General features: G+C 36.4%; 1 protein-coding gene across 1 annotated transcript in view; it reads right to left on the bottom strand.

The window, feature by feature from the left end:
- LOC150107068 (secretin receptor-like) overlaps positions 1-25,890 on the bottom strand; it is a 125,419-nt gene extending 99,529 nt beyond the window's left edge. Inside the window, exon 1 of the mRNA XM_090390986.1 lies at positions 25,648-25,890. The gene's annotated coding sequence lies outside the window, so the exon portion shown is untranslated. The remainder of the gene's footprint in view (positions 1-25,647) is intronic.
- Between the last annotated feature and the right edge of the window lie 350 nt (positions 25,891-26,240).

Here is a 26,240-nt window from a genome sequence, read left to right as displayed (position 1 = left end):
TCAAGCTTCCTCCTAAGCATTTCACAATCACCTGCCTTTTAGTTGCGTACCCCTTCGTAACAGAATACTGCTCGTGTTTTACAACCGTTCAAGTGGAGACGGCATGGTAGCTCCCCAGTAGGAGGCAACGTGGCCACTTCAGTCATAGATAGCTCTCCTGATCCTATTTAATACTCGCATACCCAGAGTCTCTCTGTCACATTGTGCTTCAAGTAATTATCACTCAGTAGGTGAATAAATTCCATTTACTACCTTCCATGAGATGTTTCTTCCTTCTACTCTGTATATCCACAGTTGAAGTCCAACACAATAATTACTCGACCTTCATTAATTGTGTTAATTTGCTGATAGATGCTTTACAGATCATCCCTAAAAACCACTCGCCTATAGCAGCAACCACCGTATGTTTGTTCTTGTTGACCTCAATCTCACACTTGACTTCTTCAAAAGAACAGCCTCCTCCCTGCATGTTTCCTGTTCCTTTTGACTGCAATTCATCTATTATCAGTAGCAACCTCCTATCTTCATAAACTTGATAATTTAACAAAGACAGCAATATTATGGTTAAACAATTTTAGAAATTTAAGGAAACTGAACGACTATAAAAGAATAAGTCAGAATGAAGTAAACACCATAACTGTAAAAGGTTAAAAATACACTAGAAAAGGATGAATAATGTGGATAAATAATTTAAAACCAGAAAGAATGAATAAATAAAAATCTATTTATGAATTTATAAAACTCTTTTTTAAAAAAATAGAAATTATTAATCCTGCTTGATATTTAAGCAATAAGTTAATTTATAATTTTCATAAAACAATTTTCGCTCATGTTTACTATTATTTGTGCAGGATTTCATTTTAATTATACACTACTTCAGCTGAGGTGAGTGAGAGAATGCACGGGAATGTAAGTGCAGCGAAATATTTCGACGTTCAGAATGGGAGTCCCCTAAAATGAAATCTCCCAACCAAACACTTCGTTAATGCCAGTTTCCTATCTGTAAATTTCTCCCAAACTCGCCCATAAAAACTGTTGTCCTCGGATCGCAATAACAAGTCGCACTGTAAAGAAATCTTCAGCTGGGACATCTCTTCAAAGTGAAAAAAAGTTTTATGACTATTTCTGCTTACTTTAAATGTTTCCTTTCAGCTTGAAGGTCAAAAGGAATATTTCGTACGCCTCGTTTCTGTTCATGTGGCGTCCTGTCCGAAGAGGATGGCCTTCTGTTGATGGAATAGTATAACCGAGTTAAAGTTTCTTAAAATATAACATCCGTGTGGTCGTTGCGTAATACATCCTTACTCCGTTAATTTTAAAACCTCGATGTTTTCAATTCTTAAAGAAAAAAAAAAACAAAGCTTGCTTTCCAATTCGGTGGATTTAAGACGTAAGAACGGAACGGAAAGCTGGTTAGAACAGAATTTAAGGTCAAAATATGGTGGTGGGGAGGGGGGGGGATTCGATGTTAGCTGCAGCACAATAATTTAATTTCCTAATTTATTTTTCCTTTCTGGAACTGAAAGTATCTCCTTAAATATTTTTACTGCGCCCAAAATGAAGTCTCCATAACTCTGATAGCGATGTCGGGAGGTAGAAGAGGACTTACAAGACGCTTCTTATGTCAGCATACTTGAGCCTCCGATAGCGCACTTCAACAAATCGTAGTCCCTTATTTCGGCCTTATTCTTATTTTACAGTCTTCTTAAACTGTGTAATGGCCAGAAATATTAGGCAGTTGTTTTAATTTTCAAAGGCCAATAGTCAGTTGAAATAAGCCTGTTAGTAATGCGTAAAGGGGCGCCCATGCCAGAGTTGATAAATGGACAGATCAGACATTTAATTGCATAAAAAAAACAAAACAGAAGACGAGCGCCACCGTCGGAAATATGCTGAAAAACGTCATTATCATGGGATCAATTTAAGTTATGCGTTTTGACATTTTATCCCCCCCCCCCTCGTTTGACCATGAAGACGATGAACAGTAATAAAAACTTAATGCCGATATTTTAATATAAAAAGAGACTGATGTTTCCGGAAGAAAACACGTTCATGTCTACATGAAAAGAGACTGACACATAATCGTCCCCAAACCCCAGTTAATGTTTGCAGCTTATTTGACATGAGTTAAACCCAGGTACATCCAGATGACCTCGGAGAAGCCGCTTGAGTAACTAAAAGACCTCTTCGGATCTCTCTCTCTGTACAATTCCTCTATTCATACGGTGATTGGCCTACGTGTCCAATATAATCGAATCTTTGTAAACTCCCCTCTTCATTACGGTTGAGATTAGTAGTTCTGCTTCATCTGAAGTGACGCAAGAAAACTTTATTTCGTTTATAAATCACTCCGTTGCCTAATTTTAATAATTCCATAGTTTGGCAAATCTCGTAATAATGGAATAAAATGAAAGCTTGCCGGTCAATGAGAATTATTTTCCCCTGTTAAGAGTCCGTTTTTCTTTTCGTGATTTTTAATGGCTTAATTCAAAATTCCCTCCTAATGTGGGACTAAAAGTGCTTAAGTATATCACAATTGCCATGACAGACGACATAAATTGCTCTGAATATTTCGTGGTGCGATCTTGTGGCTCGTGTGCATTGAAGGACGAAATCCACCTGCAGTCCGAGTCGCTTGACTCAGAACAGCTAATTGGTGAAAAACATCTAAAAGCGTTTCTGCATCTTCTTTTACATTCACTCGACCCAATTTAATGTTTACACCGATTTATCATTCTACAATATCTCACTCTGAAATAAACTGCATTAGTCTATCTATATGGTAGGTGGATCATTTTGTGTGCGTCTCAAAGGAATCTCTCTCTCTCTATCTATCTATATAATTACACTTATGTAACCACCTTCAATTACATCATAAAATAATTCCAGAGGACTTACACTTTCCACAATCCTCCGAATAGCCAGTCCTGCACCATCTCCTGCTAAACTTCCTCATTTTTACAAAGAAAAATGTGGAAAAACACAGTACTTCATCATACACTGACAGGATCAACAGAGTCAGCTGTACTTATAGAAGCACTATATTCGAACAGAAACATAACTTTCACAACTGGCTAGCCCTTTCTTTTCCTACATGGAACTGGGCAGGAATAAGAAGAGCAGGAATTCTTCATTTAACAATGAAGAACCCAAAAACCGAAAAGCAATATCAACAGCTGCAAGCTTCCATTATAAAAGCCTATCCAGATATCGCTACACCTCAGGAAATCCGTATTCCTTCTAGAAACTGCTCGGGCCCGATATTTCATCTTGTACAATCTGAATTCTAACTTCCAATTCTTCCCTCCAGCTGCAAGAAAATATACCACTTCCTCATGTCAGTGTCTTCAACCGCGCCCTTCTTATATTCATCCTTAACCCTCTAATCTACAAGGCTGCATATGCCACTCAGTTTTCAGTGGGAAAACTGCCATATAAATCGAAGTATGCCAAACCAGATTCCGACATACAGTGGAAACTATGCCATAACATCTTGCCAAGTCCTTCTAAGCTGTACAAATTTCAACTAAGAGAAATGGATGTGTGTCTATTCTGTGACGTTTCAGGTACCTTGGAACACACACACACACATCTAACCTGTCCCTCAAACAAAGTGATAATCACCTATGCTTTGAATACTGCCTCTAGCACCTGTAACTACGCACACAGCCAAGAAGACTATTGGAATTTAGTCCACACAGAAGAAAACAGACACAGAATGTGCAATTTCCTCTTCATCTGCACTAAAGCCGTCGTCTACAGCTTCTACCTAAAACAGAACTAGAAATAACCATCACTGAAACTGCACACAAACCCTCATGCATATTCTCCATCGGAAACTAAAAAGCAGGCTTTCACTGGAACTTCAGTACTTCAAAGAAACAAGAACTGTCGCGAAATTCATAGAGGAGTGGAATCCAACTGGTACCCTCTTCTGGACTGACGACGACAATGCGCTTCATCTGAAAGATAACTCTCAGACTGAAGCTGAACTGTAAATTTTGAATTCATTTATTGCATTCTCTATTATATACCGGAAAGGAAAATGTTTCTTTCTCTGTAATATATATACTTATAATATGTAAATAGTCCTTGTTATCTATCGTCTAATGTATATTTTAACAAGTTAAATAAAAAAAATAAAAAAATATATATTTATATATAAACACACACACACACACACACACACACACACACACACACACACACACACACACACACACACACACACACACACACACACACACACACACACACACACACAGCAATCCTTCTGGAGTGGGAGATAGAAAAATGCAAGAAATGAGGAAACGTTAAAACGATACAATGAGATTAAATGTGAGAAACACTGATAGAGACGAAGAGAACCTGATGCAAGTGAGTCTCTCATCTACTGCAACCTTAATCAGCAACATCATAAAACAATCACAAGGCGGAATGTCAAAACGGAAAGGGTACGAAGAAGCAATTGGACTGCGTGTATTTACGATGAAGTTTCCAGTACTCGGTAAAGCAAGATCTTCACTTTCCTTTAATCTTCAGATATGATGCGCACTGGTAAAGGATAAATGTATGTGGTCGGTGATGATGAAAGGACAATGGGATGGACGTCGAAGTGAGTCGCTGACAACTGGGCACAAAGATGAAATATGAATGAAGCAAGAGATGTCTGCGTAGCATCTTGTTAGCTTTGTGCAGGCGGCAAGTAATAACCTTTCTTTGCGAATATATATTCTAAGTACTTACGTACTTGAGAATCTTAAAATGTTTCCTTTATAAAATGTCTACATATTCTCGATTTATGGGGTTAAAGGTCGAGCGCCTAAGCTGAAGTGCTCTGACCCCTTTGGTTTTCTTCAATACAACAACCGAGGAAATATTAATCTCCCATGTGGAGCTAATGATCATTAGGGTAACGATATTTTATTTTCAAATAAACTTTCACATTATTTGAAGGGTAAAAGTAAGGACAAACAACGATTTGTAACATTTATGCCTACAATATAAAACGGATTATGTGAAGAGAGCCATCATTCCTTCATTTCAAAGTAAGGCTGCCTTCCTTTTAGTCAGTTATTCGATATTCACGATGGAATTTTTTTTTTTTTTTAAGTTTCGAAACGATTCTCTTCGGGTAAAATTAATCAATTTTTTTGTTTCTCTGAGGATTTTGTCCTGAGAGTAATAAAACGGCAAATATAAGAAAAAGTAACATTCTAGGGCGACTATCGTCTAATATGTTGTTAATATATTATCCAATGGGATCTTCTTAAAAGCTTCTGATTCAAAATTGTAGATTATAACGTAGATTCCAAATCCTTTAACCAAGCTTTACTGCCAATGTGGTTTCAATACTTCATACAATAATCATCTTGTTCCGATAGCTGAGAGAGAGAGAGAGAGAGAGAGAGAGAGAGAGAGAGAGAGAGAGAGAGAGAGAGAGAGAGAGAGAGAGAGAGAGAGAGAGAGAGGAGTGTTTGTCTTAGAGGCAAAGATTAAGCACACCACTGAAGAAGAAGAAGATGAATGAATCTTCCATCAAGCCATTTACCATAATCGACTCAGAAGAGGTGGGAATAACCGCATTCAAACCAGTAGCATTTACGGCAATTTTTCTACCTGATAATTCGACGGCAGTTTCTCCGAAATCCGAATTTATAACTTCTGCTCTAAGTGGGTCTTCAGAAACCCACTGGCATCGTCACCGATGTTCCGTTAGTTCATCTCGAGGGATTAACGATAGAAACGAAGAGAAGAGAGACATTGCTTTGTGTGTGGGTGTTAACACGCCGAAGCCATTTGTTGCTTTAATGAAGACCCTTAAGTAGAAAGGACGGAAATTGGTGAACGGAAGTCGGTAGGCATTTGTGTTGCTGACGGAAATTATTCGTCACTTAACGATGTGCATGCGTTCACTAATTTGTAACCATCTCAACACGCATTCAAATTGTATTTTTCTAATTTATTATCATCACGCACCTTCTTGGAAGGATGAAGCGGGAATGTGACAGAGTGAGATGGGCCGAAGTTGATGTTCGTCCTTTTTAGTGTGAAAATTCGAGGAAAAGAGTGACAAAGTCATGTTAAAGTGTCAACCAATTTTTCCTTGTCCTTTCGTACACGTGTTCGACCAAAGTATTTAGTTGAAGTAACGCTTATTTTGACCTGCGGTTTACTCAAGAAACGTCTTAAAATAGTCGATCGAAGTCCGAAAGAAATTTTCTATGCAAACACCAATTCATGAACACTGCGATCAAAGAAGTGAAGAGCGGACGAACTGAGATGTTTTTTTAATGAAGAAAGTTATCATAAAAAGAATTCTGGATTTATATTATATATATAATATTTTATTATTATTTTTTTTTGAATAGCAAATTTATAGAGTCAATGTGTTGCCTACTTACAATGGGAAGTGTTCTTCCATAAATATTTGCATATTACAAATTCATGTGTCACGCGTGTTTTTTGACGCATATTGCCCCCCAAACAGTCCGTTGTCCCTGTTTTAAGTTGTGGCGTGTCTTGTCAAGTTTTGCTTTGTGTAGTCACAACGTTGTTCTGGTAAAGAGAAACCGCGTGGGTCTTGTTTGATTCGTTAGTCGAGCATAATGAAAACTAATGCAGTTGTTTTCATTATCCTGAACGTAGTAGATAACGAAAACGACTACACTGAACCAACGCACGATCATTCTAAAACCCGTCGGTTTGTGTGTTTGGTCGATCAAATACAGGAAGTGTGTCTGGAGCAATTTGGGGAAATTTTGGAAAGCCGTTTGCCATCCGATGACACTAAACGCGCGCGTTTCGAATAATGAAGGGCACGACATAACCTTATTTTCAGCATCATTTGAACACTGCGATAATCGTTTATCATAACGCCATACAATTCTTTGTTTAGTCACTACGAAAGAAGGATGTGTCACTGACGTGTTACTTGTTCCGTGAGCTTCCATTCGGAGAGCTGACGTGAAGCGGTATTACGTTCCAATACTTTGCATTGCTCTCCTTTTAAATGTTGACGTTTAGGAAAACGCTCTAGCAGTATGGTGATCGTGCGCTCTTTCGCACCATGTTGGTCCACGTTATTTCTTCTTTTCTTTTTAAAGGGTGACATCGCTTTTGAGCATTATCGCGATGCACTACAATCTCGTCAGACTTGACGCTAGAGTTTTTTAGTCCTTGAGTTCTGTAGTACTCGTCCATCGTATCAGCAGCATTTTAGCATCTCATTTCAGGATGCTCAAATGTATCGTCGTCAGACTTTCCTGAATAACTCGTGAAGTTTATTCCATATGTGAGGTTTTTTTTTTTTCCGTATAGGGGAATAAAAAAAAAATTACAATGTCGATACGAATCTTCAGTTTTTTTTTTCAGTTGCAGATTTGCTCATTTTGTTTCAATCCACCACCCTCATTTTCAGCATCATTTGCACACTGACTAACACTCTCTCTCTCTCTCTCTGGAGACTTATTTTGCTCATCTCTTTGTTTTGCTGAAGTGCTAGTCTGAAAAAAGAAGTGAAAGAAAATAAGTCAAGTGCAGTGTTGCATAATCGTACTTGTTACGATTGGCATCACCCCTTTTGGCAATAGTTTAACTATTGCCACAAGGCCACAATAGGCTAACTCGCATAATCATTTGCAGTGGTTTAAAAACGAACAGTTTGGAATAATTTCCTCTTAAATCCCTTGTTATTTGACTGAAAACTCAAATAACTCAATTCTGGTTTAAATTTTAGTAACGGAGCAGAAGACGAAATATCATTAAAAGCAATCATTGAATTCTATCTGAATGTTTATTTGCTGTTTTAAGAAGCTATTTTTCTTCAGATTGAGGAAATAAAAATTGCTGCTAAATAATCGGGAATGAGCTGAAGCACTTTTACCAGATTTGTGTCATCGTTTTATCAGCAATCATTGCAAGATATTTAAGCACCACACTAATACGAACCAGTGAGTTTGGAATGCGTTTCTTCTAAAAAAAAAAAAAAAAAAATGCTATTCATTTTAAAGAGTAAAAATCGGTGAAATATTCTTTGCCTCAAAATCCAACTCACTCAGAACTGAACGCTTTCGGAAGAATTACGAATTCACTGAGATTTCTGTTAAGACTTGTCGCATGGGTTGTTATTTCTTCGATTTAATCCAGTCCCATCCTCGGTGAAATAAAGCAAACTATTGCGGGGTTGTCGCATTTCTATCTCAAGGTTCTGGAATATTCTCATTTGCAAACCAACAGTCTTTTTCCGCATTGTCTATAAATACACAAACCTGATGGCGGTAAACATCGAATATGCTACATTTAAGCGGAGTAATCTGATGAATACGGATTAAGACTAAATCGTAAGGTGTTATTTAGAATTTTCAGCTGGTTTTACGTTACTGTTATACGTAATGAAATAAGATTAGATTTCGGTAGGAAATCCAAAACAACTTATTTCTTTTGAATGCTTCCAACTGGATTTGAGCTTACCCCACGCGAGCAAACGCTGCAAACAAATCCGGATTAAACGAATGACTCGAAGGGACGCCAAAGGCTAATACTACATATGCTTCTCCCAAAGCCCATCCCAGTAGTAGAGCTGAAATATCGCCAGTCTTATAAATCACAAGACCTTCCTTCGATCGCTTCGAACTACGTAGGAGCTTCTGTTCATAAACTGAAGTTTTATTATTTTAAAAAGGTGGGTAAACTTCCGTCAGACAATGATACCCATTGTCGATTTTTATCTTTAAATCATTTCTAACCATAAATGGAGCAAATTAGTTTATCTCAATATCGTAGATTGCTACAGAAAAATCCGTGATAATGAGACCGAACTGTACCAACACGTTACTTATACGGACTGAATTCATGGCGGATTTGGCATTTTAGCTCCATCCGCATAGCGAAAAATCCTAATTCACAACATGAAATGCATCAGGACCATCCAAATGTAGTACGATCCATACTTGGAGGTAACAACGCGTAAAGAGAAAGTGTTTTATTGTGACATTCCCCCGACAATAACTATAATTCCTGCTCTTTCCTCGTGTGTACACGCAATCCTTAATTTGTCACGTGTAGGTTAAAAGTTAAACTCTTGGCTGACTTGTGAAATGCTTTCATACATCGAAGATTTTGTGCCGAAATATACACATTTTGTACAAACCTGCGATTGTAGGGCTACTCGTATGACAGTCTCATAACGCGCTGGAAATCTGAAAATGGTGCCATTTCAAACTCTCACTCATTTAATGTGCATGTCACTGGAACGCCGGATTCAAAAAAAGGAGTGCTGTTGCGGCATAAGCACGTCTGTTATTAATATCCAGATACTTAATGAAAAGAAGAGAATAATAATAATAATAATCGCTAAGTCACAAATGCTTGAAATCAAATCGTTTTCAGATAATAGCCCGAAGGAAAAGAGGGTCGAGCTGAAGAAATTCTTCCCGTACGTTTATATATTGAAGAGCGGGAATCTGCATTAATATAAGACATCGCCGCTTGAAAGAATTTCTTTTTCAACGCTTGAGGAAAGAAACAAACTTTTCGATACAAAGCTGATTCCTGGGAAAGTTCAGCGTGTTTTAATCGTCTCAAACATCTAATTTAAGAAGAACCAAAGAAAAGCGAGCACACACTTTTAAGATTATCTCCTCCCCTCCCCCTCCCATTTCTCTTTCTCCAGTATTTATTTAAGCTCTTTCGTAGGCAGTCCAAATATGTAGTACGCTAAAACGGGCTTTTCTCGAAGTTTTCTGGGCTCGAGTTTTTTTTTTTTTTTTCTTCTTTTCCTTAAGTTGAGTTAATTCCTGAGGTTTAAAATAGCATTAATAAATAATAAGTAAACTGTGACGTTATTTATTTATATGACGAAAATTAGTTATTTTCCTTACATAAAGATGAAGTTGAGTCAATAGAAAAATTTAAAACAAGGGTAAGCACTTAAAGACACACACACACACACACACACACACACACACACACACACACACACACAAATAACATGTAGTTTAAAGAAGCCCATTGGATTCCTTCCCAACTGAAACGATATACTCATAAAAAGAAAGAGCCAGTTCGGCGATGCAAAATTGCATCGGCAAAGTGAACATTAGATCCATCATTACTTCAAAGCCTAATGTAGAAACTATGAAAATTTCGTAAGTACATTCCCCGGCATTCACGAATTGCCTTAGCGTGGAATATTTAAAAGACAGAGGCACTGCCCAAGGTCTATATATTCGCCTTGTATTAGTCCATTTTACTGGCCTCATAGCTGTCAGGGCAGTGAAACCTTATCAAATGGACTAATAAAAGGCTCTCTGGTCAACTTACCTCACGTAGTGAGGTAAGTTGACCAGAGAGCCTTTCATAGTTTCCTTTCATAGTTTCATAGTTTTCATAGAACTACCTTTCATAGTTTCATAGAACTACCTTTCATAGTTTCTACATTCGGCTTTGAAATAATGCTGGAAACGAAATAATACTATTTAACAGCTTATGGCATAGCAAAGAAACAGAGAAGGAATATTTATTAGACGAGTCGTGAAAAACAGCTCAGCTTGTTAAAAAATTGGACCCAAGTCCATCTCACAATTCCTTCTCTCTAATCTAAACGTACAAAATTAACTGAAAACCCACTGCTTATTTTCCCAACATATTGCTCTGTTGCCATTTCTTGTTTCGTAAACCCCTTAACAGGGAATACAAATGATTACTTTTTATTACGAAATAATGGGGCGAAAAATAACGAGGACTCGTAAACTTCATTTACAGCAAGTTTGTCAGCTAAAGATTAAGTTGCTGGAGACAATCGGAGCAGTCTTCACTTTAAAATGACAGCAGTGCGATGCTGAAGTGTTTCAGAATAGCTGCTCAAATAACTCCTAATGTGAACAACGCACATCACTTAATAACACCAAACAATTATTAACGTAGAAAGCAAGTTCTGGTTGAAACTTTCTTTTAATCCTGAGCATCGTTTTAGTGAAGCAAAGAAAAGGCCCTCACGTTCTCTAGGTCTGACCAATGGTGTCACCTGAAGGAAAAGGTGCATGTGAAAAGGCCCAGACAATCCAACAGTCGAAGAACATTCGTCCAGTATTTACTGAGCTTCAGCCTGAAACATTCACCGCTCTCGTGGATCGCGCCGCAAAAAGGCCCGTCTTTGCAAAGCCAAAATGGAAGGCAAGTTAGGGGATGTGGTTTTTTTGTAACTAATAAAAAAATTTACGGGTTCTGTATTTCATTATAACACAAAAGAATAAAAATAATAATTTGAAATGTAATTAAATATTTAAACTGGTCTATTTCTAAACTCCGTGAAACATCTTAATAATTTAAAGGAACAATTGAGATGTTCTACCTTTTAAGTGGCTCCAAAGAGAATGAAAAATTCAAGTTGATAATAAAATTTCAGTTTAACTCGTGAGATTAGTTTAATAATTCTGTATACATCTCTTAAGATAAACTCAATAATCTAAGGAGGAGGAAGATGATTAATTTCACACTAAATTCAGTTCTAATTCTGCAGAAACATTGATGAAAAATACATTTTATTCCTCTGTAACCATTTCATATAAGTTGTTTTTAGGGACACAAATCTTTTATTGATTTAGCAAAATATCACTATGCTGAACCCGTGTGAAGCTATTCTTGAAAAGTGAAGTGAAGGATAGTTTGTTCGAAGTTCGCTGTAGAATGGAATAGGAAAATCAGATGGTCAAAGAAATTAGGGTTCAAGCATTAATAATGTAATATGTAACCCATTCCATCAATGCGCACAGCTGGGCCAACCAACGTTGAAAAACTAGGCATGAAAGAAATGTACAGCGTCTATGACGTCATAGTATGAATTAATCATTTGGAGGAAACTGTTGTTGCTACAAATGCTCTCATACAGAACGCATGTAAAGTTGCTGCTCCAGAGGAATGTGTACAAGCGACTTTTCAAGGCATTTTTAGAAAACATTACTCCAGAATTATTTCCCTTCTTTCACCGCGCCATATACATATAGGATCAAGTCGATCATAGCGATATGATAGACATGAATTCCCCATTTCGATGCACCTCACGATGTTTTTTTCCTTCACATGTTGTTAACATCCTTAAACAGTCCTTTGGCCCCACCCATAAACAAAGATTTCACATTTTCTTTTTCACTTCTGTACAAATGTCAATTACACCACATTTGCTCCCGATATTCTCTTATTCTCCTTCTCGGACCGACACTGAAGTCGACTTCATGCATCAAGATCATTTTATCGTGCTTGTAATTATACGGTGTTCGGTCGATATATCTGATGGCATTACACTCGACAAAATGTGGATCACGTTATACTCGAAATAATTTGCTTTAAGCAGTTTTTTGCTTGAGGTTTTTTAACTGCTTGGATTACATCAATTAAAATTTTTAAATAATAATAATAAGAAGAAGAAGAAGAAACTCGAGTGAGCAAGAACTTCTGCTTAAGCAATAAACAACAAAAACAAGACATTGTTGCACGCGGACTACCATTTTAACAATTAAAGCATGAAGTAAATGGTGCATGAAGTTGTATTCAACCGAAATAAGCAACAGGATAAAAAATTAAAGCAGTTCGGAAGAACAAATGATTGGAAATTCAAAATGAATTAATTTTAAAGTCAACTGAAAGTTCATTTGCTCGGCCACTTCGCTTTTCTAAGCCGAATAACAAAGAAGAAACGATTCGTAAGAACAAACATTTGCCAGAATTAGGACTTAAAATCGTCGCCACAATTTGAGGATTAAAATACGGCTAATCCATGATCTAATCACAAACGAATGCAACGCAGCTGTCGCTAATTAACTCCTGTTACGTGTCTCAATTGCATGTCGTTTTAAATAACTTCTTAATATCTGAGAAGGCAGAAGGGATTGGTTTTTAGGTAACCAATGGGTGAATTAACTTGAACTTTCGCCTTGAGGCATTTCTTCTCGCCTAAGAAGCGAAATATTTGATCAGATGTGTGACGAAGCAGCTACGATTTCATAATAGTGGAAGAAGCATCGTCCTTTGATGTCAAATGTGCATTCCTACATCGTACCACATTAGCGAAATATAAATGAGCTAATTAATGCTGAAATCGGTTTAATATTTATTAACGAGATAAACTCAAAGTATGCTTCAGGCACACAATAAATCTGTCCTCGGAAGTCGAAACAAGATCTAATATTTCTGAGGTTTTCTATCCTTTTTTTTTTATATTTTTGGTTATCTTTGTGTTGTTACTGTACGTTTTTAATATTTCTATCTTAAATCTGTGTATCGATTTCTTTATATATCTATCAATTTCTTTTGACTTGTCTTGTATATTTTCCTCCGTTAACTTTATTATACTTTATCCTTATCCGTTACGTTTCTTTATAGTCAGTTAATCTTAATTCCTTTTCTCTACTTTCAGTATATTATACTTAAGATTTCTAGAAATTTGTTTGATTATTCCAGACTGCGCCACTAAAAATCTCTAATGGGCATAAGAAATTAATTATACCTCCAGTAAAGCACCTCTATACAGTTAATTACAGTCGTGGCTAACTCGTAACTTAAAATTCGCACCAAGGTTTAATTTCCTTTCCGCTTACAGGACTGGTTTTATTTGGGAACAGTGCAGTTGCCAAATAAAACAAATATATAAATAAATATATTTATATATTTGTAAATAAATTTTTTATAAATGAAAAATTTATTTACAAATATAAATAAAACAAATATATTTATTCACACTAAGACATTAATACAATGTGTACACTTAAATGATGTTACTATCATTTCCTCTCAAGGCTAAGCATCAAGATTAAAACATCATATAGAACAACTCTTAGGCAAGTTATAAAAATCAAAAGCGTAAATCAAACAATTTATTCTGTATATCAAATAACTATCATGCTTTGACAAGTAAAAATCTCCAATTCTAACTTTCACAAAAAGAATGTAACACTCACTTAGCAAACAACCTTTCACACCATTACAATTCTAAATTCTATAATTTTCTTATCAGCTCTTTTAAACCATTTCAATATAATACAACGCAAGCTTAGACTTTCATTAACCTCTTTTCAATTATTCTGAAAGAAGATTTTTCTTCATACGAATTAGTTTTCAATCTATTACATCTTTCAATCCTATGAATTCAGTCTATCCGAAACAGTCCTTCACATCATAAATTAAGAGAAAGTTTTCGACAAAAAATTCAACTCACATTAATTCTATCATAGGCACAATTGCACTTTAATCGTATCTTCTCTTCGGGCTTATTCTGGATCCCCCTCTATTGTTACGGCTTGCTCTATCGCTTCAGACGCATCATGGACACCGTGTTCTCCTCTGGAATTACTCACAGGGCTGGAGCGCGATCTTTCGGCGTAGTAGGCACTCGGAAGTAGGGTCATCTTGGTCCTGGGCCGCTCTACAAGATTTCGCCTCCGATTACCCTCCATGACTTCATCCGGGATCGTACGTAGTCCATGGAGCGACTCCCCGTCTTTTCTCCTGGCGTCACATCTCTCCAAGTCGATCCACCTTAGTCCATTCCTGACCTTTTTATTTCGCCTCTCTGGACCTTGCGCGAAGTTTCTTAGACCCCAAATATTTCCGCCCAAACTTTAAACTGAGGTCTAAGATCCCCCGTACCTATCACGTGCTAACTCCTTTCCTTCTAGAAAGTTACGACGTCTATCCCCCTGAAGTGTAGTTTAATCCCTTTTTCAGCACAGCAGCGTAACAGCTTCTGATGTATACCGCTCCCCCTCTGCTATCGACCTTGACGGCAGTGTCGGACTGCTTTGGTTACAATGGGTTTCCATTCTACCCTATACATTTCGACGTGATACATCAAATATATTTCGGAATTCTAAGGTAATTTCCCCTAAAGTTCTATTTTTAGATACCTGTTTACTTTATTTTTGCATGTGTAATTCCTCTGGGTTTATACAGATGGGCATTTTGTATTACTTATGTAGATAATTCTAATCTCTGAGGGATTCTCTTTTGAAATACACATTCATATATAAGATAAGGGGATAAAAATCCCTTATTGTTTTTCAGCCAGTAAGCGAAACTAAGATCGAAAACTACGATCTGAACGTTTCATGCCGACGGACTGTCGGCGGATCCAAGCGTAAGTGACCACTTGGTAGTGCCACACCACGGCAACTCGTTGCAAAGGTGGAGCAAGTTCCTTCACTATTCTTGATATTTTCTCATAATGTAAAACACACAGCTCCTAGGAGATGTAGTACTGTTTTACATTATGAGGGGAGGTCACTACCCAGACCGGTTTCAACCTTTTTTGAGGTCTCATCAGTGAGTAGCTAGACCTAGAATATCAGAGTTTAAATGAAAAGAACTTACATACTTTTGCTATACGATTGCCAGAAGGTGTGTCACTATATTATGTTATAACATATTATATTATAACTAAGATGAAAAGCCAAACGGGCTATTTTTCCTGGCGAGGTTGATAAGATAAGGGGATAAAAATCCCTTATTGTTTTTCACATTCATATATCTTTTATCTACAGAATCATGCAAATTTTTCAGGGCTAATTTTATATGGGCTGATATTATTTTTTACATTTCTTATATACAATTTTACAATTCTTTGAATTTCGGATGCGACTCCTGTAAAATCGATGCAATTAAAGATTGTAAGATTTATGATGCTGCATCGATGGCACAGCATGTATGCGATCAGCAGCGGTGATGTCCATGCAGATAAGGCAGCAGCCCGCCCACATTTTGTAACTGAAATCACAACGAGTTTCGTATATACGGGCTGCGCGTGCATTTAGTAGCGACAATGTATATACCTGGTCTAACCACAATCCCGATTCCCTTTTGCGTGTAGGCGTCTTACTAAACGGTAAAATGAGTACATTTCGACGCATAAGTCAGCATACGCTTCGTCGATTGCAATGGAATATACGACAAACGAATCACTCCTATGGATGATTAAATGGCAAATGTAAAGGCATTGAAAAAAAAAAAACATATTTACACGTATATCAACAGCATTTCACTCGAAAGTAGAAAATTTCAGTCACACTTATTGTCGCGGCTGCTGTTCTCAAAACTTAAAATTAATCGTGCACAGGACATCAAACCGCTAGACTCGTTGCAAAGAAAACACGTTCATAATCACACAGGTCACCAAGAGTACTTTGCTTTTCCTGCAAAGAAAATTTACCCTAAACCTTTCGGCCTGTGAGGGTTGGTTATTGTGAAGGGTAAATATTTCAATATATTCCGAGTGTTAAAAGACCAAACTGAGTCGCTTTTTGAATTAAAATGCAAAGTTTCATTCAGAGATTTGCGGAGAAAATTTCCTGCAAGATGAAGAACCTTTTAATGTGGATCCAAGAAATCCTACGTCACCTCAGCTGGAAAAAATCAAACAGCTTTGGAGAGTTTCCATATGACCAAACTTAAAACTGCGATCAGTAAATTTCTGATCATCCCTCACGTGACAAGACCTTCACTTTCACTAAAACTTCCCAAAATTAAATGAGTCAATTGTGACACAACTTCAAACAACGGATGTTGTTTCTCTTGGATGACAAGTGCTCTTGGCAGGAATAATCCCGTAATCTTAAATCACCGGAGACGAGACTTTCGCAACAGGGATGCACACGTAAACAGTAGAAACGATGTCAGGTAATCGTACGAAGTGGATGTCGCTGTACCTTCCGACTGCGATGCATAAAGCCCTCATATCCTGCTGGCGACAATGAACGCTTAGAGATTCTAATTAAGTGATTAAGTCCATGCGACTAACATGTTTCAATTCCCCGCATGGCGCGCAGAACAACAGGTAAGGGAAGGCACCTCGAAAGGAAGCATAGCCTGGATGATAATCTTCCGGATACACTCGGGGGGGGGGTTCCCATACTGATTAGTGCTTACATAAATATTTAAGTATCTATTGAAGATACCTACTAGTCTACCTGCAAGCAGCAAACGAAACTTGATGTTGCCATGGAAGCGTAACAAATTTGTTTTAGTCAATATATATTGGAAGCACAGACCCCTTCTGCGATTTGGTATACAAAATCATAACCTCATGCCCGTCTGAAACGAATTACAGGTAACCCTCGTATAACGCAGATGTTAGGTTCCACAGAAATGCTGCGTTATGCGAGACTCGGATCACATAGAAAAAGTAGGGTTAGGTTCCGAAATGGTTTTTTTTTTTTTTTTAATTATATATAAACAACAATGACATACCCAACAAAAATATTTTTATTTAATTCGGGTAATTCATGTAAGTTAAGAAAACAAACTATGAAACAAAATACATAGTATAAACTAATACAATTACAATTTGTACGTAAACTTCATTGCATATAATGCATAAATGTTTTAGGCAAAATAAAAATAAGTGCATATTTTATTCGTTCATCACTCTCTTCAAAACTAACATTTCATAGATGTTCTTTATTTAGGAGTGGCCGGACGTCGTCATCACTTGAAATCTCTTGGACACCATTAGTATAATTCTCATTGCGTACTTCGGCTGGTTTAGTTATCAAGAAGTCAGTAATATGACCTTGCTTACCACTATGCTGCAATTTTTTTTTACTAAGTTCATAATATGGATCTAAACAAATATCCAATTATCTTGTGAATTTTCCGAAGCGCCCCATTGAGGGGTCATCCATAAAATAACTTCCTAACTTTCTTGCCAAGTCAAATCCATTTGCTGATCTCTTTAAACTGAATTCTTTAACGGATTCATCGCAATCAGAATATTCGGCAGAACTTTCTCCGCCATCGGTTCGAAGTCATCTATTAATTGTATCAGTTCCTCCTAATTTAAATCTATTTCCTCATCAATCAATTCACTAATTTCGTTTTCAACGATATCGCAAAAGCCCTCTATGTGGCCATTACTATAAAAATAAAATTTTTACATAAAAAAGCATTACATATTTTATTTCTTCTGCTTCTTCTCTCTTCCATCATCTATGCGGATGATGATGAGGCCGAATGAACTCTTTCCACTTCTGTCTGTCCCGGGAGAGTCCGAACAATTCTGTTCAGTTTGGTGTCGCTTGTTTTGCTTTGGTTTTCAGGTCCTTTTATTTTGTCTATCCATCTAATTCTGGGCCGTCCTTTGGATCTTTTACCTTCCATCGTTGTATTCAGGGCTTTAGATGGTGGTCTTTTTGTCCCCATTCTGGTCACATGGCCAAACCATCGCAGTCTTCTTTCTTGGATTTTGTCTATTATTATTTCTTGTTTTAGTCGTTTCCTTATGTCTTCGTTTCTTAGTCGATCCAACAGAGATACTCCAAGTAATCTTCTTAGCCAAACCGTTTCAGTAACTAATAATTTTTTTCTCTTCAGCCTTTTTGAGATTCCAGCATTCACTTCCATAGAGGAGTATTGGGAAGACCATTGTTTCAGAGATTCTTACTTTTGTTACTTGTTTGATGTCTCTTGACTTCCATATTTTATTAAGTCGTCCAAAAGTTTGAGATGCTTGACTGATTCATCTGTTTATATCTTTTGTAATTTCACCATTGTACTCATTAACTCCTTCAAGGTAGGTGAAGTTTTCTACCTGCTCTAGATTCATACTATCAATTTCCAGATTGGTGCTTATTTTTCCTATTTGCATAATTTTTGTTTGTCTATATTTATGTTTAATCCAGATTTTATACACTCCTTTATTTTATCCGAAATTCGCTGTAGATTTTCTTCTGTGCTTGCAAGTAATGCAATGTCGTCTGCAAATTTTAAATTTGTCACATTTTCCCCATATATTTTGATTCCTGAGTCTTCATTGTTTAAGGCCTTATTGGTTGCTTCTTCCAGTGTAAGATTGAACAGGTCTGGTGCCAGATTGCATTCCTGTCTTACTCCACTCTCTGTGTGGAACCAGTTGGTTAAGGTGTCCTCCATTCGTACTGCACTTTCAGATTTCTCATACAGATTCTTTATTATTCTTATGGTTTTGTTGGGAATTCCAAATTCTTCCATAGGTCTCTTCTACAGATTGAATCATATACCCGACGAAAGTCTATGAAATTTATGTAGCAACTTTGGTTGTACTCTGTCTTTTCTATTAGCTGTCTTAAGGTGAATAGTTGATCAATTGTGCTTCTCCCTGGTCTGAAACTGGCTTGTTCTTCTCCTAGTGGCAGTTCTATATATGGCTTAATTTGTTTCTAGAGTAATTTCGTAAAAACCTTACTTGGAATGCTGAGGAGGCTAATGCCTCTGTAATTATTGCATTCTGTTTTTATCTCCTTTTTTGTGTATAGGAGTTATGACTGATTTGGTCCAATCAGTAGGCACCGCTTCGTTTTTGTAGATCCTTTCAAATAATGTTTTTAATGGTTCCAAAAGTTCTTCCTTTCCTACTTTTAAGAATTCTGCATGTATTTGATCAATGTCAGGTACTTTCCTAGTTTTGAGCTTTTCTATATTAGGATTCCAATGGCTGGAATCGTAATATCCTGGGAGCTGTTTTTATTATATAAATCTTTGAAGTATTCTTCCCATCTGGCCATTCTTTTTGTTTTACTTTCAATTAGTTGCCCTTTTTTTTTTTATCAATATAATTTTTGGTGTCCTTGTCTTACTAATTTGGTCTGTTTGTTTATATAATCCATGAAGGTTATTTTCTTTTGATAGCTTTTCTGCCATTTTGCATTTTTCTTCTCTCTTTTAACTAGTTTTCTAATTTCTCTGGTTAATCAATTAAGTTCATTTATGTTATAGTCCTGTTTTAGTTTTATGCTTTTCCTTTGATCGCTTAACTTTTTTACTTCATTCGAGATCCAATCCTTTTTACTTTCTCTTCCTGTGTAACCTATTGTTTTTTCTGCCGATTTTAATATTATTTCTTTTAATTTGCACCAATGTTCTTCGATGTTTATATTCTGTTTCGGTAGTACCTTCGGGTTTTTATCTAATTCTAGTTGATATTTTCTTAGAATATTGTTGTCTTGTAGTTTTTTTTACATTCAGTCTCCTTTTGACTCTAAAAGTGCTTCCAGAATTTAACTTTATTCTTAGGTTTGCTAATACGAGCTTATGGTCTGATCCACAATCTGCAGTTTAGGATACATAGTTTATTTAACTCATCAGAAAATAAAGTGCTCAGCTTGAGATTAACACACTTATGATTTGATTTTTAATGCGCTTTCCTGGCAGAAAACGAAGACAACTTTCAACAATTAAGACTTTTCGGTACAACTGACATATATGCGTGCTAAAGGGAGTCGCCTAAATATAAATTCGCTACTTATGCGCGATACGGGCATACGCAAATTTAAGGAAGATAAAATTTGATTTTTAAATCGCGCGTGAAAAATATATGAAAAGATAAATGGGTTACAATAATTTGTAGACCGTATTTTTATCGAAACCGTGTTGAACAAGGATTACTACGATTTGTAGACCGCGTTATATCGAAACCGCGTTGAATAAGTACCTCGTTATACGAGGGTTACCTGTATATGATTCAGACAGACAAACATATTCAAAGTGTTAATAACTGCATGTGTTTAGATGTTTTATTTTCCTTCGGTGACATTTAAGTTTTAAACACGCAATTGGATATATTAACTTCGTAGATTCTTAACTGATCGAACAGCTGCGCAACTTATTAGCCTACTTGGAGCGATCAGAACTACTTTCTCATAGATGGCACTGAGGTTTAAATCTGTAGATTTTAGAAGCAATTATCCGAGAATATCGATACTCTAACCCGTGAAATTTTAAATATCGCCATAGCTGCAGTGTAATTGGCCAAATCTATAAATTCCAGTTTGGCTACAGATTTGTGGAAGACTAAACACTTCCTGCCCCCCCATCATATAGTCAAATTTCACGCATACCTTTATTCACAGACACTAAGAAAAATAGTTTGTTACAAATGTATCGAATAGAGCTTCTCTATTTCTTTACACATTCATTTCATCTATTCATTTACACAACTAAAAGTCGATAAGTTTTAATAAAATAATAATAAAAAAAAACAAAGTTAACTTTTCTTGGATTTCAAATTAAAAGTCCACTAAACTTGTAGACGCACTGCTTGTTCTTCAAGTTGATTGAGAGCGCTCACAACGATGCTTCTTGCTGTTTATAATGGTGCTCAGCTGGTAATAACCATTGCTTCTTCATAGCTCTTCGAAAAGTCTTAAAAGCTTGAAGGGGGGAGGGATGAAAGCAGCAACGTGTCTACGTAGAGCATCCCAAGCATCAACAGGACTGTCCAGATACGTCGAGACCTAGATGGCCGATCATTACATAAGATAATCTCTTTTTCGAGATGGTCAACGAGTTTAAGAAGATGAGGACGAGCATTATCGTCTTATAGGATAATTGCCTCCCCTCTCGCATCTGCACACGGACGAACACAGGGGTATAAGACCCCGTCTCCATGAGTCGCAGCATTCATGGTTCTGTTCAGAAGCACATGTGAAATAAAAAGCTGTTGATATAAGTCAGTTGACTCTTCGGAGGCGCCAGCAACAAACCTGAAACACCATCCTTCCTATTTTCTCTGTATTATGCCCTTTGTTATAAAAGATTGACACTGAAGTTGCTTAAATATTTCCATTTTACGATAACTCACGCGTGATTTTATGATTTGCGCCTGTCTAGAATTTCATTTATGAAGACGCAAATTTCAGTGATAGAAATAGTATATTAACAAAATGTAAAAGATGTGGTTCTTATGTGATTTATAATTTTTTTTTTTACCAACAATGGCATTACATTGAGAAATATTTTAATATAACCTTACTCTAATTCGTGTACAATATCTAATTATGTACGTAGTAAATAATAAAAAAAATAGTAATCAGAGATGATCAAGGTTTTCGAAATGAAAACTGAAGAGGAAGATATTCTAGATGTCTGGAGTAATTACTTCGAAAGACTACTAAATGAAACAAGCAGCGTCAGCACGAATTGAATATTCATTTAATAAATCAACTCGTACGACGGGTTTAAATTAAAGAAGCGCTACTGAATTGTAGATATTAAACGTATAAAGTAATACATAAATATTTATAAAAAAGGAACACTTAAGATTATTGCAGTTGTCAGTCGATAAGACATTCAATGACAGTCCTTCAAAAATATATAAAATTCTAATTAAAAAAAAAAAAATGGAAATAAGATTTAACAAGACTTCTCATCCACCACTCACCCGTCATAAAAGGAAATATATCTAGCGAGATCCTATATGGCGCTGCTTTCATAGTCGTCTTTATATAAAAGTTTGGAGAGTTCATAATGTGTGTTTTATTTAAAACGACATAATATCTGAACTCCCCATCGAAAGGCTCTATTGTATTCTAATACTTTGTTTAAAGGTAAACTTAGGCACAAATAAATTCACCGAAACGTTCTGTCCAATTTTGATTCAGAAAGGTTTTCTGCGCAATAAAACTACACCAAAAAAGGTGCAGTTTTATTGCAGATAATTCTAGATTATTTAATTCTTGAAAATGATAGGTCCACTTATCTAAATATGAGGTACAAGTGTCATAAAAGCCAAGCAATTTTTCTGAAATATTTTCGTCGGCGAATGCAAGCTTGATCAGTTGTCGCAAGAATGAGAAAGAAAAACGAAATTTTTCTTTAAAACAAATTTTCCTTTAAAATGTAAATAGCCTCGGACACTTCAACTGTGGACACATTCTGACCTTCAATTTTAAATGATTCATTTAAATGTGGAAGTTGGCTGTGAATACGCTACAACCAGAGTTACGAATTGCGATTAAAAAATAAGTTCATGATTTTTGGACATTTGATTAAGAGAGTAATTTTTTAGTCCTCGAAATATTTTAAAAATTATTTCGATGTACGACGTCAACCGGACAGCTGTCTGCACTCTACTTCTGCTGCGTTAAAAATAAGGTTAGCTCGTTCACCCTAAGAGTGTTTATAAAAGTAAAAACATCCTTCCAATTACTGTCTCGATATCAATGGGCAGACACTCGGAAAGCGTCTGAGCAGAGTGTGTCTTCCTAACTCATATTCTTATAGGAAGTGTGCAGCCAGCATCTATTTCTCTTTCTAATTATTTCTTCCGCAAATTTTGAAATACATTATTGATGCTACATCTTCTGCATCATCCAAGTCTCGATTTGTTTTGTTTTCACAAAAAGTGGTGGCTGAATTATGGGGTTTGTTATTTAAATAGTCGACAATTACATCAAAAGTTTCTATTTGAATTCTGAACTTTACACCGATTTAAAAGGTAGAAATATTCGAACCATGAATGGGAATAATTCGCAATTTCTGTGGTTGACAGCGTGCAGCAATGCGGATTATTCAGATATTCAACGGCAAAAGGAGCCAACGCATTCGTTACAGTTGCTTCTGATTTTGTCCTTTTACGAGAAGAAATCATTTGAACGGAAGTCTTCCTTCATTTAACGGTGTGGTAATCCTTCTGGCCGGGATCTGTTTTCTTTCGGGTGCAAGGTTTTAAAATACCTGTCCACTGATTTCCTTAAAGTAACAAGCGTATGTTTATCAATATCAGACCATCCACCGTGACCAATGGGAAAAAAGGCGAACGATATTTTTCACAGTAAACTTCGTTGTTTCGTTTCCACTTGCCAAAAAATGTTAAAGAGTTTTCTGTAATTCAGTAGTCAAGTGAATTTCCTTATTTTTCTGTTCATTTTTTAGGCAAGCACTCGCATGATAAAAGTAATGACATTACATTAACCTCGTTAAAGTTTTTAAATAATATTCTAAGAAGAGAAAATTCAGAAACTACACTCTTCTTCAGCAACTTTTAATATATTACTACGTGAGTAGTGTTGTGCATATCGTTATACACATGCGCTTGCATGCCTTATGCGCATGAGCCCCGATTTTTTTTGACTTGCCGCTTTCCTCAGAAAGCTGGTTTGAAACCAAACTGTCCCGCTGAACTTCTTTAACTAAAGCAGCGAAAGTGCTCCTAATTGCCAGCCTCAATAAGGCTGCAGTTTAAATTAGTAGAAAAGTATAAACATACGATAAAAATTAAAAGGTAGTGTTGTAAAATGGATTATATTATATAGGATTCATCAATGTTTCATATCCAGATATAGAAAGAAACTTAAGTTTAGAAGTTTACTCAAACAAAATGTCTTTAGCACAAATCAAGACAACTGCGATGCCGAAGTTATCTTCAGCAAAATGCTAAATTCTCAATCTTTCTGATACTTTTACGCACTTTAACTCTTTCTTTATTTCTATACTTGAATATAAAATGTGGATGGATCGATAATATGCTCCATTTCAATATCACACTTTCGTCCAATTGTAAAATGTCAACGTTTGAAGAGTTCGCTCTTTGGAGAATGAAATAATTTCGGCAGCACGTGCTATTTTCAGTGACTCCTGAACGAATCGAACCGTCGACTAAGCAATAATTCTTTCACATAACAGCCAATATTATTTTTGAAGTGGAACTTCGCTGATGACAATCAGCGAAGTTTGCTGTTATGCGAAATTTTGTGAATATTTGGTGTTATGCGAAAGAATTATTGGTGCTTAGTCGACGGTTCGATTCGTTCAGGAGTCACTGAAAAGTAGCACGTGCTGCCGAAATTATTTCATTCTCCAAAGAGCGAACTCTTCAATGCAAACCTTGGCCAAAGCGGCACTGCGAATAAATACATTGCATTCGGCTTGGGCCTGATTAACAAATATCGTATATTATTAATGCATTTTACACGTGGATGAAAATATTTTAAACAAATCAACGATGCTTGAGAATGGCAAATAACTGCTGCAGAGCTAAGTGTTAAAGACATCAATTTATGGAATCTATCAGTTTAAAAGGCGCTTCTTTAAAAATTTCATGCCATATATAGAAGAGGATTACAGGAACTCCGCTAAACGTCATTAAACGCGACTTTGTAAAAATGACTGCGTGACATAATACTCTACACGCGTATTATGTCACGCAGGCCTTCCAATTTTGTCTATCTGTTGTTAACCGTTACTGCATTCCTTTGTTTTTTTGCATTTACTAGTAGTTTTTTTTTTTTTTTTTTTTTTGCCTTCTCGTCTTGACAAAGCTAGTCAGGTAGAGTTAGCGAAACTAGTAGACGTTTTTTTTTGTATATATGTGTATTAAAACCTATGGTCTTATAATCCAAATAGTATGTATTAATCTTAACAAAAGACCAAATATAACTTTCATCATAGCGAACAGCTGATTAATTCATTATACGATATTTTAGTCCTCACGGACCGCAATCATATTATAATAATAGCTATAAAGTTAGAGAAAACTTAAACAGGCCACCTAAAAACACCTTTGATAGTTCTACCTATTAACACTTTCAGTTCGCTTTTGTATCTTGGATTTATTCAAGTTAACAAAATATTCTCATTAAGCGAATTCAGGAATAAAATAAGTTTTATAAAAGACCGATTAAGATTTCACTCGAGTTATTTAAAGGGAGTTTTCTTTTTCTTTTTTTTTTTTTTGATATATCAAGTGCTAGTTAAAATATTCTTGTTTATAATCAACAACATTTTTAACCATCATAAAATTTAATCCAAATTCGTTTTTAATAATCTGCGGCATTTTTTTTATGAAGAAAAGAAAACTTTACAGCAGTTGATTACTTTTTTGCAGATAAAAATTATTGCATTCGATCTTACCTAATTTGGATATTGAAGTGACGTCATCGCCTTGTCTTAATAAAGAAGGGAGAAATATTCCTATGACTGCGCTGCAATAAATTCACTTGCAAATCACGCCCTTTCTTTCCACTCAGAACTTGTACTGCACACGCCCATCCAGACTTCTCTGGAACGAAGGGCCACAGAACTCTCTCTGTTTTATCCTACACGACCACATCACCTCTCCGAAGTGACCCGCTACGAAAATTGATATTGAGCAGAACCTCTGCCCAGGCAGCGGCACGAACACGCTATTCTGACAAGCTGAAGAGTACACACGGCGTTTAACACACGTGCTCCGCTAGAGGAAGGCGCTGATTTCCATATACGCGCACGCTCAAACACAAGCAGACCGACCGTCGAAAAATCTTATAGCTATGCGCACTCGCGCGCTTTGGCTACACCCTGTTGTGAAAAAGCAGAGCTGGAAGTTCAGAGAGTTGGAGTGATGAACGATTTCTCTTGAAAGATTTTTTTTTTTTTTTTAACTAACCTCTGGTCGGTGTCGGATATAGTTTCTCTCTCTCTCTCTCTCTCTCTCTCTCTCTCTCTCTCTTGTGCTGACAGCAGGG

The sequence above is a fragment of the Typopeltis vanoorti genome, chromosome 4 (assembly GCF_054136105.1).
Source record: "Typopeltis vanoorti isolate ZY-2024b chromosome 4, IOZ_Tvanoo_1.0, whole genome shotgun sequence".
NCBI classification, from domain to species: domain Eukaryota; kingdom Metazoa; phylum Arthropoda; class Arachnida; order Uropygi; family Thelyphonidae; genus Typopeltis; species Typopeltis vanoorti.
This window is presented reverse-complemented; position numbering and strand designations above follow the sequence as displayed.